Genomic DNA, 14,945 nt, shown 5'->3' with positions numbered 1-14,945 from the left:
GGAGGGTGAGAGAATGGAGAAGCTGAGGGGAAAGATGATTGAAAATGTGTAACGAAAAACCCCAGAATTGAATAGGATAGAATATTCTAGAAGTCAGCTAATGCTTTGTAAACTCAAGACCTGAAGGAAGGTGAGAGAATGGAGAAGCTGAGAGGAAAGCTGATAGAAAATGTGTAACGAAAACCAGAATTCTAGAATTCTAGTAATATTCTAGAAGTCAGCTAATGCTTTGTAAACTCAGACCTGTGTGTGGGTGATAATATATGCATCATGCTGTCGTTAACCAGGCCTATGTGAGTCAGTCCAGAATAAGTTAAAAGTGGGAGAAGCATATCTCCGCTTTCATATTGTTGGTGTGAAGCTCTCCACCACGCTGAGCCGTCTGGCAGACATGATAACAAACAAATTGCTACTCTGAATGTTTCCCATTTTGGGGGCAGAAATTATCATTCCTCTGCATTAAAAGTATGAAGTGGAGGAAGGCCAATTTTTTCTGAAGTGATACAGTGAAGAAGGCACATATCCTTCCATTTGTTATCAACCTACATTTGCACGGACATTTCTGGTAGGGTAGGCTGACTTAATTAATATACACTACCAGTCAAAAGTTTGGACACACTTTTTCCATTCAACTGAATAGGGAAAGTGTGTCCTATCTTTTGACTGGTAACTGTAGCACCAGTGTTATTATTTGTTGTACATGATTCTCTGTATGCACACTACAAGCATCTTTGTCTTGGTCTGATTATAATCGATATCTTAAAAAGCTTTCTGTTGTTTAGTTCAAACTGTCTGTAGGCCGACTTATAAACCTTTTTATAATGCAATTGCATAGGTGTTCCCCTATAGCTACCATGGAATGTCGTGACGTTAGAATTATAAGGTTCTATCTCCATTTTTGTCAAAATTGAGTTTTTTACATAATCTGATCCATTAGGTGTGTATTAATGCCTGTGTGGTGTTATTTTTAAAATGTTGACATTTTTGAGTTAGTAATTCGTCAAATACAAAGGTTCCATCTCACAGAACATAATGGAATGCAAAAACGTTGACGCTCAATATCTCTGAACTACCCTAAACGGAGATAGAACCTTATACTTCTAAGCTCACCATATGTTATCACTGAAATTCAATACTCAGAGAGGAAATGCGGTTATCACAGAGAAAATGATTGTGATGCAGCCTGTTGTTGTTTAAGCCCTATTACATTTGAAACACTGCATAGCCCTATAACATGATGAATCTCTACTGCCATTGTGTCTATGCTCTCTGTGTCTCTCTATGCATCAGATCAAAACAGTGAACAAAGGGGCATTGTTCCCGAGAACGCAACCCTCCCCATCCACTCAGGCCCAAAATGAAAGATGCACTTGTCTGACTGTCATGCACAGTTTCATACAGCAACCAGTCAGAAGTTTGGACACACTTGGAAACTCAATTTTCAATTGAATAGGGGGAAAGTGTGTCCAAACTTTTGACTGGTACTGTATGTCTCTACAGCTTTTTCATGCTTGGATACCAGTTGCAATTTCTGTGTGCTCACAAAATGGGTACAGGTTTTGACACAGCACAGTGTATCGCAACATGTGCAATGCCTTTTAATAGCAAGTCATCAAAGACTACGTACGGATCAAATGAGCTCATGTACTGTGTGTTTATCTTCTATGATTAATGTGGTTAACACAGGTGCAGGGTTTGCTCCCAGAATTGCACACAACACAAAATCAATTCTCCATAGCTCTCAATAAAATGTTGAGCTATAAACCCACCCACCAGAAAAACCATTGAAGCGTGGCTTTGTTGGATGAATATCGTGGAAAAGGGAGAATTTATTTTGTAACTGTGTGCGGTTTTAAATAACCTCTGAATGTGGTCTTGAAACTGTAATCCACTGATGCAAGTATAAAACCCAAGGTGGCGAAAATTATTGAGCAATATGTATTTCTAATATGAGACTTCTCTCTGTATTTCTAATTTGATATTTATGACTCATGCATATCCACCTCTCTAAGTAACCTAGCGGTAATGTATCTATTGTATGCCATAGCATTGTTCATGTAAAATGATATACGTATAGGCCTTAACTTTAGATCGCTATGGCAACCAGTACACAAGCATATAAAGACTAAAGTCATATCAAATCAAATCAATTTATATAGCCCATTTCATAAATGGAAGGTAACACAATGCACTTCACAGAAAATAACAAATAAATAAAGGAAATACAATTTAAAAAGCCAACAAATAAATAAAGACATACAATTTAAAAAGACAACAAGACAAAACATTAGAGGATAAAATATAGGCTAGTGGCCATGGAGGTTCAAACTGTCGCCTATGTGAGGACTGTAACGACTAAGAAGGCATGGTCAACTAAAACCTCAGATGTAATAAAAGGAATGAGCTAAAATAACTGAATGACCAAAGGACGAAACGAACAGGAAGACTAAAAAAAGATAATTTAAAAAAAGAGGCTGCGGCATAACAACTGAAAGCTGCCTCTCTGTGCTCCTCCTTGGCTTTGGAATGTCCGGTGTCCTTTAAAGTCAATGGTAAAATGGTAAAAATGGACTGCACTTATTTGCCTTTCTCCAAAGCGCTTTACAACGGCCTCTCATTCACCCATTCACACACACATTCACACACCAATGGCGGCAAGCTACCATGCAAGGCGCCGGCCCGCTCACTGGGAGCAATTTGGGGTTCGGTGTCTTGCCCAAGGACACTTCGACATGTGGCCAGCCGGGGCTCGAACCGGCGATCTGCCAACCTTGCGATCATTAGACGGCGGCTCTACCTCATGCGCCACAGCCGCCCCAATGGAGCAGATACGTTTTAAAACAAAAAACGAAAAATCTATATTTGTTTATTACATTTTCATGTTCTTCAGCTGGGCTGTAGGTTACTACCGGTCTGTTTGCAACACCACTGGGTCTATCTTTAAATGAGGAATACCATCTGTCCATATTTCTCCTTCCATTCTGAGCTTAGATATCACACTCTACTACACACAGACAATAATATATCTCATAAACACAAAAACACATCTGTCTCATCAGAATCAACAATTAAATATTTGACAGCGAAACTATTCTCCATGTACATCGCATGAGTCAGTACAATGTGGGGTGGCTGTATGCTGTCCGTGTTTACATTCAAAGGACAGTAGTGACGCATACTTCAAGGAGAAGCAATCTCAAGTGGGCCGCTCTTTCTCTCTCGTCGGCGTGAAGTGGAGTGTAGCCCCCACTCACACGCTTCTGAACATGCCCCCTCAACAGTAATTATTGTCTATATACGTAGTGTATTAACTGTCTGTTCCTCTGATATCTGGGGAAATGATCCATGTCATTGAATTACAAAAAACTGTCCTAGTTACATCCCTGTAGGCAATAGACATGCACCTGATACCATGACCTTCGTCATCCTATAATTGATTTCTGAATGATGAACGACCGCCGGCTTGAATATAAACTAGGCTAGGCTTTACTCTCTGATGGTTTTTTCCTTTCATCAAACTACTACCCTGTTCTATCTAGCCTGATTCTGCACGTGTTAAGTCACTGTTGCCGATGGCTTTCCTTCTTTGCATCCCTTTTCTGCTTAACACCAGCAATATCTAACCCAATCGTTGTCTTTGAATGAAAATTGGGATCATTAAACGAGATCAATCCTTTCCTTTGACAGCACGGCCGACTGACCTGTGCTTAAATCAATCCTGGTCTAGCTGCCCCCTGAGTATCAAAGTGCGGACTTCAGTCAGGGGACCCTGTTATCTCTGCCGAAACGGAGGCTCCCCGCCGCTTCTTTCGCTCTCTTATTAGTCTCATCCCCGCCAGATGTCATCTCGCTGCTCAAGTGGAGCCATAACACAAGGCAGGGATCTGTCACCATCTGGGACACGGCAGCTCCAGACAGAGAGGAGAGGAGGAAGAGAGAGAGAGGGAGAGATTAAAGGAGAGAGGGAGAGATTAGAGAGAGAGAGAGAGTGAGACAGACCAGAGAGAGAGTAGCAGCGGGGGGGGGGATAGAATGAGAGCAAAGGCCTTCCTCAAGGTGTCAATCTTGTTAATACAGATAATTAGCACCGAGGCTGTATCTGTGAAAGTGTTCTTCTGATATGACGCCTCGCTCATATACCACCATTATAAACCACCACACTGACATTGACACAGACAAGCCAAATGCTCTCCCTGGAAAGATTGGGTGTTGTTGCAGTGTCCCATCGTTTATCTTTGTGACAGCAGTAATGGCCCAGGAGCGCACAGAGCCACAGACACAGTCCATTAACAGGCAGGCACAGCGTGCGTTCGATCTATACACACCTACCGGTGGGAGCACCACCACACCTGCTTAGAATCTCACTTATTGATTAGTGAGAAGGGAAGAGAGGCTGATGACACCTCCCGAACTGGCCCGTGGTCAGAGGTGTGTGATCCTTAGGGGACTGGGAGAGTCACAGTGAGCGAGGAATATAAACACAGACCACTGTTGGAGCCACATACCAGCGTCATGTCCAGGGGGTGTACTTGTACTTCAAGCCGCCTCACGCTACGGATATACAGGAGATAAGCTCCTGCTCCTAAGGGCCGTTAGGCTCGAGAACCATCGGTTCTCAAGGCTACTTGTTACATAAAGGAGCACTTTGAGCTGCAACATTTGCAGGAAAAGCGCTATATAAATAAAAGTTATTATTATGATTATTATTATTAGTATTGTTGGAGCCACAGAAGGGGCTTTCAGAGAGAGGGTCCGTGTTGCAATATTGGGTGACATTGAGTCGCCTCCCAGGCCTGTATTTAACATGCATTCACTTGATTGACGTGCATGTACTTTGGTAATCACTTCATGAGTGCAATAAGGAACGAACACAAACCGCTTAACTCTGTATCTCATTAGGATATTCTGTAACATCATGTTAACACAATCTTGTAATTACGGTAAACAGGTATTTTTTACCAATGCCTGCGGTAAAAGTGTCATGCAATATTCCCAACAGACTTGATAGAGACACATCAGCACAATATGTAGCTAATTCTGCGAACTGTTCATGGTTCACACCAGATCCCAAAAAAGCTAATTATTATTGTTAGACAATTCAGTAACAACACTAGCATCACACCTATCCTCGCATATTTCTCTCACACCTCTCACACCTCTTTGCAGTCGAAGCTGACTCATCACCGCTGGCTCATGCTCATAAGATATACATAATACAATGAATGTTAATGCCAAACCACCAAACACTGCAGCATTGATCTTGGTTTATCTTGTAACATGTGGTTGAAAACCAGAGATGTAGGAAGTTTAGTGATAACTCGACCAAATTTGTTGATACTGTGTGATTGAGCCAAATTGCTAAATCCTCCCACTCACATTCACATGGAAATAAAAACACACGACCAACTCTCTCTGTAATTAGGATACCGTCTGTCTGTCTCACTTAACAGGTTCTCTCTCTCTCTCTAGGTTATCATTCCCTTCTGATTTGCCAATTAAAACGAGTCCAGATTAAAGCTCCTATGTGTTTTTGGTTGTTTTTTTCTTATCTTTTTTAATCTCCTTGCCACTTCCAACCACTGTTGATATCTCAACCTGGTGTTGGGTGGGAGGGAGGATGATATAGATGCTCTTTCTTTGTGAACAATCTCTCGCTGTTTATGAATATTCTATAGGCTTGTCATGTCAAGCATATCTCTCTAACACAAAGTCATTTCTTTCCTCTGGTCACAGTGTTTTTGGAAACACAACCGGAGAGAAAGCCAATGGAGCATCACTCATGAACAAAGGAGGAGGAATACAGAAGGATAATGTACATCAGGCAGAGAGTCAACTAATAAAACCACCATCTCAATGTCTGCAGCAAGCCAGCAACCATCCCTCATCTACACCTTTGAAACACCAGGAGCGGTGAATAAGAAACAAAATCCATAGATCCATATAGATTTAGGAGTATATATGCTGCCACTTGACTTGAGTATTAATGTTGTTGGAGATCAATGCAGATAAATAATGCATGTTGCTGCTTGGACGGACGCGGCATGCCTGTAAAATGCAACACCACCATCTATCCAAAAAGAGCCAAAAAGTAAACCTTCCAATTCTGCAGTAATGCACTCACTCAGGATATCCTTACCTTTGTGTGGGTAGTGCAGTAGATGTAGTGCGGGGATGAGATAGGAATGCTCAAAGTTCTCTCAAAGGGGGCTTCACGCCAGTTGAATGTTCACTCTCTCTCTCTCTCTCTGGTGTGTGTGTGTGTGTGTATCCTCAACCTGCTGCTGCTGCTGCTGCCTGTCTGCAAGGCTGGGTGAGAAGCACACACACATATACACACACTCAGACAGACACAAACCGGAGGATAGGAGAGCGATAAGGGGGATCCTCGTCGGATCAAGGGGGCTCTGGAGGTGCAGAGCGTTCTCCTGCGAAGGCATTTACTGCAGTGGGGTGACACAAGGGGGGTCGGGACTGGGGGGGTGGGGGGGATCTTTGATGTAATGTCTTGGCATGATGCTCCATACAGCTAGATTCTCACAGAGATAGGCTATGCACGTGCCTGTCTTTGAAAATGGATTTCTGTATTCTGTGGATATGTGTGTGTGTGTGTGTGTGTGTGTGTGTGTGTGTGCGTGTGTGTGTGTGTGTGTGTGTGTTCACATAAGAGGGGAGGAGGAGGAAGACTGTCAGGGTTATAATCACTGGAAGGCTTTGTTATATGCCAACAATGGTGCCAATTTCACAGTCATCCACATTGTTACAGACATTATCCTCCTCCTCCGTGGGCCAGCAGCAGGGAGAGGGAGAAACATGTAATGCTTTTCAAATTGAAATTTGCGAACAGCTCTTCTTATTCAGATAATCTTATTCAGATATGGCATTCCTGTTCGTTCCTCGAGCAAATATTGAAATTAGTACTTTTTGGGGCAAATCTGTGCACTGTGCAACATCATCCCTAATATTTGGCAGACACTCTCTCATCCTGTGGCAGGTGCTGCTAATTCAGCACCATGTGGGCTCCCGTTCTGTTCCTGTTTGCAGCAAATGACCCATTTTGGCTCGGATAGAAATGAGAAGAGATGATGCCACAAAGTCTCTTTCACCCCCCCCCCCAGCTCCCCCCTTCTCTTTCTCTCTCTGTCTGTCTGTCTGTCTGTCTGACACTCTCTCTCTCTCTCTCTTTCTCTCTCTCTCTCTCTCTCTCTCTCTCTCTCTCTCTCTCTCTCTCTCTCTCTCTCTCTCTCTCTCTCTCTCTCTCTCTTTGTGTGACTGGTGGTTGTCAATTTCCACTCTCCATCAATTAGCCTATATAGTCGGTGTAAACGTTGCGTGCCTGGGGATGAATAGCACAGAGAGATGTGAGTCTGGAGGTCTTATGATGGTCTCTAGTGGATGACATTTCCTACAAGTGAAGTGGTTGGTGCGTGCCCTGGCTCCAAAACCAGAATCTCATTAAGTCGTAATTAAACGGTTAGGAGATAAGTCATCATCTCTAAACAGAAAACACTGTCATTATCATCATTGGCAATTTAATTTCTGAAATGTTCTTGATATTAATCGTATTTTCGAGATGGAGCGGTTAGAACAATCATAGATAATGGGGGTGTTGAAAAAGGGATGTACTGTACGTGTTCAACAAGGTCCTCAATCAAGTGGAAAATAATGGAGAAGATATGTATCCCATGGCAACACTGTCAGTAATGAGACTTAGGACCAAAATATGATCATTACATCGCAATGTGTCATCTGAACCTTTGCTGTAGCATTTGTCATCCTATTTTTAATATTTCTCTTCCACATCACACCATGCAGACAAGATTGACAGCATGGATAGGAGAGTGGGAGAGATAGCAGTTTATTAAGGGGAAATGTTGACAGAATGTGTGCGTTGCCTTACAATTACTCTTTGGTTTTCAAACCAAAGCTTCATCGTTGAGCACACTTAATACACCACACATCGGATGCCAACGTAAGTATAGACATGTCATTCAAAGAGGATTGGAGAAAGCTATAGGCTGGTGCCATGCAGGTAAGGAGGATGAGGGAACTCTTGAAGACTAGCATAGTGTTCCCGCATGACAGTGATGTAACAAGCGATTTCCATTAAAGTGATCATAATTTCCACTTGATTAATAATTCAGGATAGCGATCTGAGAGAACCGTTACTGTCACATGGCTCATTTTACTCAGTAAGGCTTCAACACGGTCCTGAAGACTCTCTGGTTTTTTTAATTCGTGAGTTTAGAATGATAAGGTTCTATCTCCGTCTAGGATAGTTCAGAGATATTGAGCGTCAAAGTTTTTACATTCCATTATGTTTTGTGAGATGGAACCTTTGTATTTTATGAATTACTAGCTAAAAAATGTCAACATTTTTTAAATAACACCACACAGGTATTAATAAACACCTAATGGATCAGAGTATGTAAAAAAACTCAATTTTGACAAAAATGGAGATAGAACCTTATAATTCTAACGTCACGAATTTGTGCGCTCAGTAGGCCTAGAGTGAATGTTCTGTGCTCCATGAAAAATGTCTGCTCAAGTGTTTTTTAAAGACAACAATAAAAGGTTAATATTGTGCATCCTATCTGGCTTTAGTTAAGCATTGTAAGGTACCCTATATCTACTGCATGGTTATTATATTTAGAAGAAAAGACAAACGATATGGCCTTGAAATATCCAGTGTAGCACTGGAGGCTGTTAGGGACTCTTTGATATATGGAAGACCACGGAGCGTTTGAAAGTTGGGCTGGCCTAGTTTCCTCATTAGCTGGTTTTGAAGATCAGCCTGTGGCACTAAATATAGAAGCACACAGATTGCTTTAGAAGCGGAGGCATAGAACTAGAACACAATCTTCAATCGACAATTTATCTGACATAGAGATTATCCATTTTAAAATATACAGTAGTATAGTCCACACGTAAACACTGTCTGACTGAAACAGAGCAGCAGAAATATTTATATTTGCTATGGTACCCATAATGCCTCTAGAAGAGGTATTCAAATCCATGTCAAGCCTTCTGTTTTAATTACACGATTCATTTCATTCGCACCTAAACTCTCAGCATGCTTCACATCCTTAACTATCGCTTCCTGACTACAATGCATAATCTTGTTACCCCACTGATGTGCTTTCACCCAAAACCCGGAGGGATTACACCTGCCTATCCTATCAGTTTCCCCATCTCTGCTGTCCTAGCCCCCAAGTCTTTTTCATCCATGAAAACACTCCTGGTGTAATTGTTCCACCTGCTATGAACAAGACACACACCGCTAACCAAGTGTCCTCTCTAAGCTTTCTGATGTAATTCGGTTATACCGAGGTATAAAGGCCCCTGAATCAGCCACCTTTATAATGTGGGCAGAGATCATATCAACAACACTGGTAGATACGGGTAACATACTGTAACACAGTTAGTTCTCAGTGGGGTAGAAGAACAGGGAGGCTATGTGGTAAATGGGTCAGCGGTGTTCACACAAGATGCCTTTGCAGGTAATCAGTCCCATTGAGCCTGACCTTGTCTTTGCCCTCCAGGGGAGAGGAGGCGGTGTGACAAAGAGAAGTCTGGTTTTCAACACCATAATCCTCCTGTAGCCTGTAGAGGAGCCACTAACATCTCTGTCCTCAACAACACACTCCTATTAAAACAGTGTGATCTATATAACATTTCATGCAGTAGGCCTAGTATCACCATGTACAGAATACATAGTTTGAGGAATAGCACACCACATACTCATTCAGAGGACCTGAAACACAACTGTGAACATTTCAAACCTGCAAACTGCGACACTTTAAATGAATGTGCAATAATAAGCTTCAGAGATAGGAAATGTTAGGATATTTATAGCATAGCATAGAGTACAGCACAGTGTTTTATTTATTTGTATAGTATAGTATAGTGGATAGTGTATATAGCCTTTATTTATGTAAACCAGCTCTTTTCCCTTCTTGTTTTTAGTAAAAAATAATAATAATCCTAGCACCAGGGGAGCCCCCCCTCACAAATTTCGTTGTTTGGTACCTGTACTATATTAATGACAATAAAGACCATTCATTCATTCATTCATTCATTCATTCATTAGTATCATAAGATGTTTTTTCACGCCTTCGATGTATTTTTCTTTCTCATCATCATCATTGTTGTTTAATTCCTTCTTCTCTTCATGTTTTATTGAATGTGTTGGTTAATGTATTATACATAGTGAGACATGTAGTGAGACACTGCGGTGTGGGAGGGAGGTTATGCATCCCCGGTCCCCTAGCATCTGACGGTTTGGCAGATGGAGCAGCAATTATCATGCCTCCATAAATCGGTTCTCTTTCAAACTCTCATTTGGACTTCCTCCACAGGCGCTCAGCGGGGAGGGGCTCTATGAATACAGGTACAATCAAATGGCTTTTTCCAAGTTGGGAGCCAACTCAAATGTAGACACTTTTTGAGATGACTACTATTTATGGGCCACAACGGCCCTAATTCCTTGTGTTTTGAACACTATCCGGTGACACTTTCCATTAAGACACTTTCCCCTCTTACCTGTGTGGTAACACTGTAATAACAGCATGTTATTAATACGCTGTTACAGAATACAGTTTGGTAGAACTAGCTTGTCTGCTGATATGCAGTGGGTCTCCTGCACAGATGGGGCTTGGCCCCAAATGCGAGTGTGGCGCAGAGGACCAAACCGCAGACCATGTTATCCTGGATTGCCCAGTGTACCACCCACCCAACGGGATGCATGGTCTGTCGGTATTAGATGACGAGACGATGACGTGGCTTCTGGAGGGGTGTCCAGAAATATAGCCCGGGTGAGCCCCTCAACCAGGTCTCGGGGTGGTAAAAGGGTAGCCCCTCGGCCCCGAGCCTGGTGGAGTGGAGAGGAAAAACAACTACCCATACGCCGAAGAACAGAATACAGTGATTGCATAACGATCGAGTTTAGCAATTTGTGCTATAAACCATACAATTACCAAATGACTATGTCACTCACAACACATTAATACGATGTTGTTACCGTAGTAATTAAAGCGTTACTACACAGGAACAGGGGCAATTTAAAGTGTTGCCCACTATCCTGATGTGCCTTTAATAGGTCACGTGTGTTCCCTTGCCTGTTCTGTTGCCCTCGGAGGAGTCAGTCACCAATTTGTGGAGAGCTGCACATGGAAGAGATTCACTACCCTTAAATGAGTGAACCTTGGGGACTTTCTCTGTCATGTTTCAGGGCCATGCAGTGAGTCTACTAGCCAGTATGGTTAGGGACGGCGGTAAGGCCACATATCGTGACCTTATGATAAGGTTCTATCTCCGTTTAGGGCAGTTCAGAGATATTGAGCGTCAACGTTTTTACATTCCATTATGTTTTGTGAGATGGAACCTTTGTATTTTATGAATTACTAACTAAGAAATGTCAACATAAAAAAAAAACAAAAAAAAACACAGGCATTAATAAACACCTAATGGATCAGATTATGTAAAAAACTCAATTTTGACAAAAATGGAGATAGAACCTTATAATTCTAACGTCACGATATGAGGTCTGCAACAACAGCCGAACATGATATAGAGGAAAAACCAATCCTCTATCATGACTCTAAAGAGAGTGAACCGCTCCCCTTCTCCTCTCCTCCTCTCCTCCTCTTTTGTCCCTGACCTGGATGCTAATAAACCATTTTCCATTTGGATCCCCTGCCTGTAGACATGGTATAGAGCTGATGCAATTTGTTGCCATCAAATATCCTCAGAATATTAGGTCCCCTGTGCCCCCATTGTTCGGTTGTTTGGTCCCCCCCCCCTCTCTCTCTCTCTCGCTCTCATCAAATCTTGTAGAGAAGAATGTGGAATGCAAGTTAGTTCCTATTTCCGTGGGGGATTCACTGAGATTGGACGAGGAAGCATTGTAAGGGGGGGGCATGGTGGCAAAAAATAGACTATTTACTTGAGGGACATGTAATCTGTCCTAATGTACATCATAGTTAGGCTTGAGTACAGGAGAAGAGAGGGAGCAATGTATTCATGCAGCTTGGCTCCCTTATTTGGCCCAATCCCATTTTACCCCTCGGCCCTCGATTTCAGCCCTACGGCTCTGTTTTGTGTGGTCACGTGTAGAGTAGGAGAGTGGGGTGTCCCAATTCTTGTTTTCATGTAGGGGTAGGGCCAAGCGGTAGGGCTACACAGCCCTCCAAACTGAGGTTTTTGAGGACCAGACTCCAACGAGAGCCACAGCCAGAGGGTTATGAAATCCCAGAATGCCTTGCGAATCATTGGGAGGAATCTGGAGACCGCACTAGCAATGAGGAAGACAACCACAAATGTAATTATTTTTCTTTGTTATAAAAGATTTTTACCATCGTATTATCTTAGTTTAATGGCATTTCAATGTATTATAGACCTTTTCTTTATAACAAGCATAACCCAAAAAAATATATTATGCCTGTGTTTAGCAGCTAGTAGCTGTGTGTCTAATGTTAGCATTTCCCCCCTTTGATGGCATATGACGCCCCAAATGTAACTAAAGTTCAGCCACAAAGTTGTTACACTGTTGCAAACTGGCTGGGTTGCTAGCCTACAGAACACCGCTATTCTGTCATGGCCTGATAATGAAGCATTGTTCTTTTTTATTTTATGACTTGTTTGATCGATTGATAGCGTGAAACGTAAGTTGTGAATGAATCGCGAGCGTCGATGCTTTTCCATGATACTACTGATGACGTATCAGCTTCAGAATCAATATTTTCAACCACTACCCCTTGTGACTCTCTTCCGAGGAGCAAGCCGTGGCTCCGAAACGAGGGGTAGGGGTAGAAAATGGAAATGGAACTGGGCCTTTGAGTCACTATGCTAGACCTTGGAGATCATGGGATGCTGTGTAAATGCAACCCTACATAGTATCATTAAAATACAAAGATACAACTTCCTCAATGGGCTTGAATGCAGAGTGAATGTACAGTATATAGTCACTGTGCATCCCATTAAATAATTACACACAAGTGATAAGCATACAGTATGGACAGGAAAGACCATATCATTACAAAGAGACAATAATGAAGATCTTGCATATATCTTGCAATAATGAAGATCTTGTTTGTAACAGAAATACTGAATAATGTTTGGTAAGTAGGAAGAATGTGGAGGTATAGAAGTGACTGACATGATAGAAATAGTCATCAAATATGTAAGAATCCTGTCTTTTCTCAAGGTCAACCAAGTGTGCAGACCTCAAGTGCTATTGGCTCCTCACCTGACTCGCATGTAGGAGGTCTCCTGTGGTTTTTCCAATACGATGGCATGTCGTTTTCCAACTCTTTTTTGCCTCATCTCACTAATATGATCTGACAACACCACCAGTCCATAGCTACAGTGGGTCCACTCTGCAGAGATGGCGACTGTACTCTGTACTATCCACTTCCTGAAGATGATGTCATGATGACCCCTTCAGAGCTTCCTCAAGGCCTGTGATGCATGAGACAGGGGTCAGAGGTCATCTTGTCGTCTCTGACAGTTTTCACATACCTATTCTCTAAACAGGCATCACCAGATCGTGAGCTTAGAATGATAAGGTTCTATCTCCGTTTAGGGTAGTTCAGAGATATTGAGCGTCAAAGTTTTTACATTCCATTATGTTTTGTGAGATGGAACCTTTGTATTTTATGAATTACTAACTCAAAAATGTCAACATTTTAAAAATAACACCACACAGGCATTAATAAACACCTAATGGATCAGATTATGTAAAAAACTCAATTCTGACCAAAAATTGAGATAGAACCTTATAATTCTAACGTCACGAGATACCTCTGAGAACTTCACACACTGTAGAGTCTTTGGGCTGAAAGAATTCAAACCTAAGAAAAACCCCTCCTCTCAAGTTGGTCATACAACACAGACTAACGATTCTGCCGCTGTAAACCAACCATGGCCACTTAATGAGCATAAATGAATTATGCAGAGCACTTGCGCAGCACTTTATATCTCATAATGAGCCTGAATGCTGAGTGCACGGCACAGCACTCAGACGTCACTATTCATGCTCAAACAAACAAAATTAATTAACAGACAAAATGAGTTTACATGCATGCAGATGCAGTGCATATTGTTTACACATCAAAGGCGGGTACCCTTGTGCATATGTAATGATTGTTAAGTTAATTGACCAGTTAGTTTCTGCAATGCAGTGGACTCAAGCACCCATATATATGCTTTGTCCTGCAATCTAGAGCCCATAATCCCTATGGCTATAGGGATGTGTGAAATGTGTGAAATGGCTATAGGGATGTGTGAAATAAATCTATTTTCTGAGTGGACGCAGGTTGCTCTGTGTGGATGTTCTTTAGGTTACTGACATTTTATCTGAGTTAAATCCTAAATATGCAATAAACCTGCATTTGAGCCCAATGAAAGCTCTGTATTTTGATTTCACCCTGTCTAGTGAAAAATTCTTCAAGGTAATTTTTCTGTTTTGTTTACAGATTATGAAAGTGCAGATTGTAAGATTTCAAATTATTTGTCATACATGAAAATAGTTTTAAAAATATATGCTTATTTGAATATATATATTTATACACCTCAAACCAAACAGCCTACTGGAGAAACTCGCTCTGAATCAAAACAGACGTGTTTGCTGCCATCGCGTTGGTAGCTAGCTAGCAGTTAAGAAGGAACATCGCTATGAACACCTAACTGCATGTTTAGCACATCACAACCTGCTGATAGGACATCAACATGCTAAAAACACACAACTACACATAACTAGATGATCACACAGTCCTTGATTTTGAACACGTCCTAAAGACTTCAGGAGGAAAAAATCTGAGGTCCAGCCCCTGCTCATCGACGGAGAGAGCGTGGAGAGAGTCTCAACCCTCCGATTCCTGGGGGTGCACATACAGGATGACCTGTCCTGGAAGAACAACACAGCAGCCATCATCAAGAAGGCACAACAG

Source organism: Nansenia antarctica (genome assembly GCF_963989245.1).
Source record: "Nansenia antarctica genome assembly, chromosome: 4".
NCBI classification, from domain to species: domain Eukaryota; kingdom Metazoa; phylum Chordata; class Actinopteri; order Argentiniformes; family Microstomatidae; genus Nansenia; species Nansenia antarctica.
Note: the sequence above shows the minus strand (reverse complement) of the source record.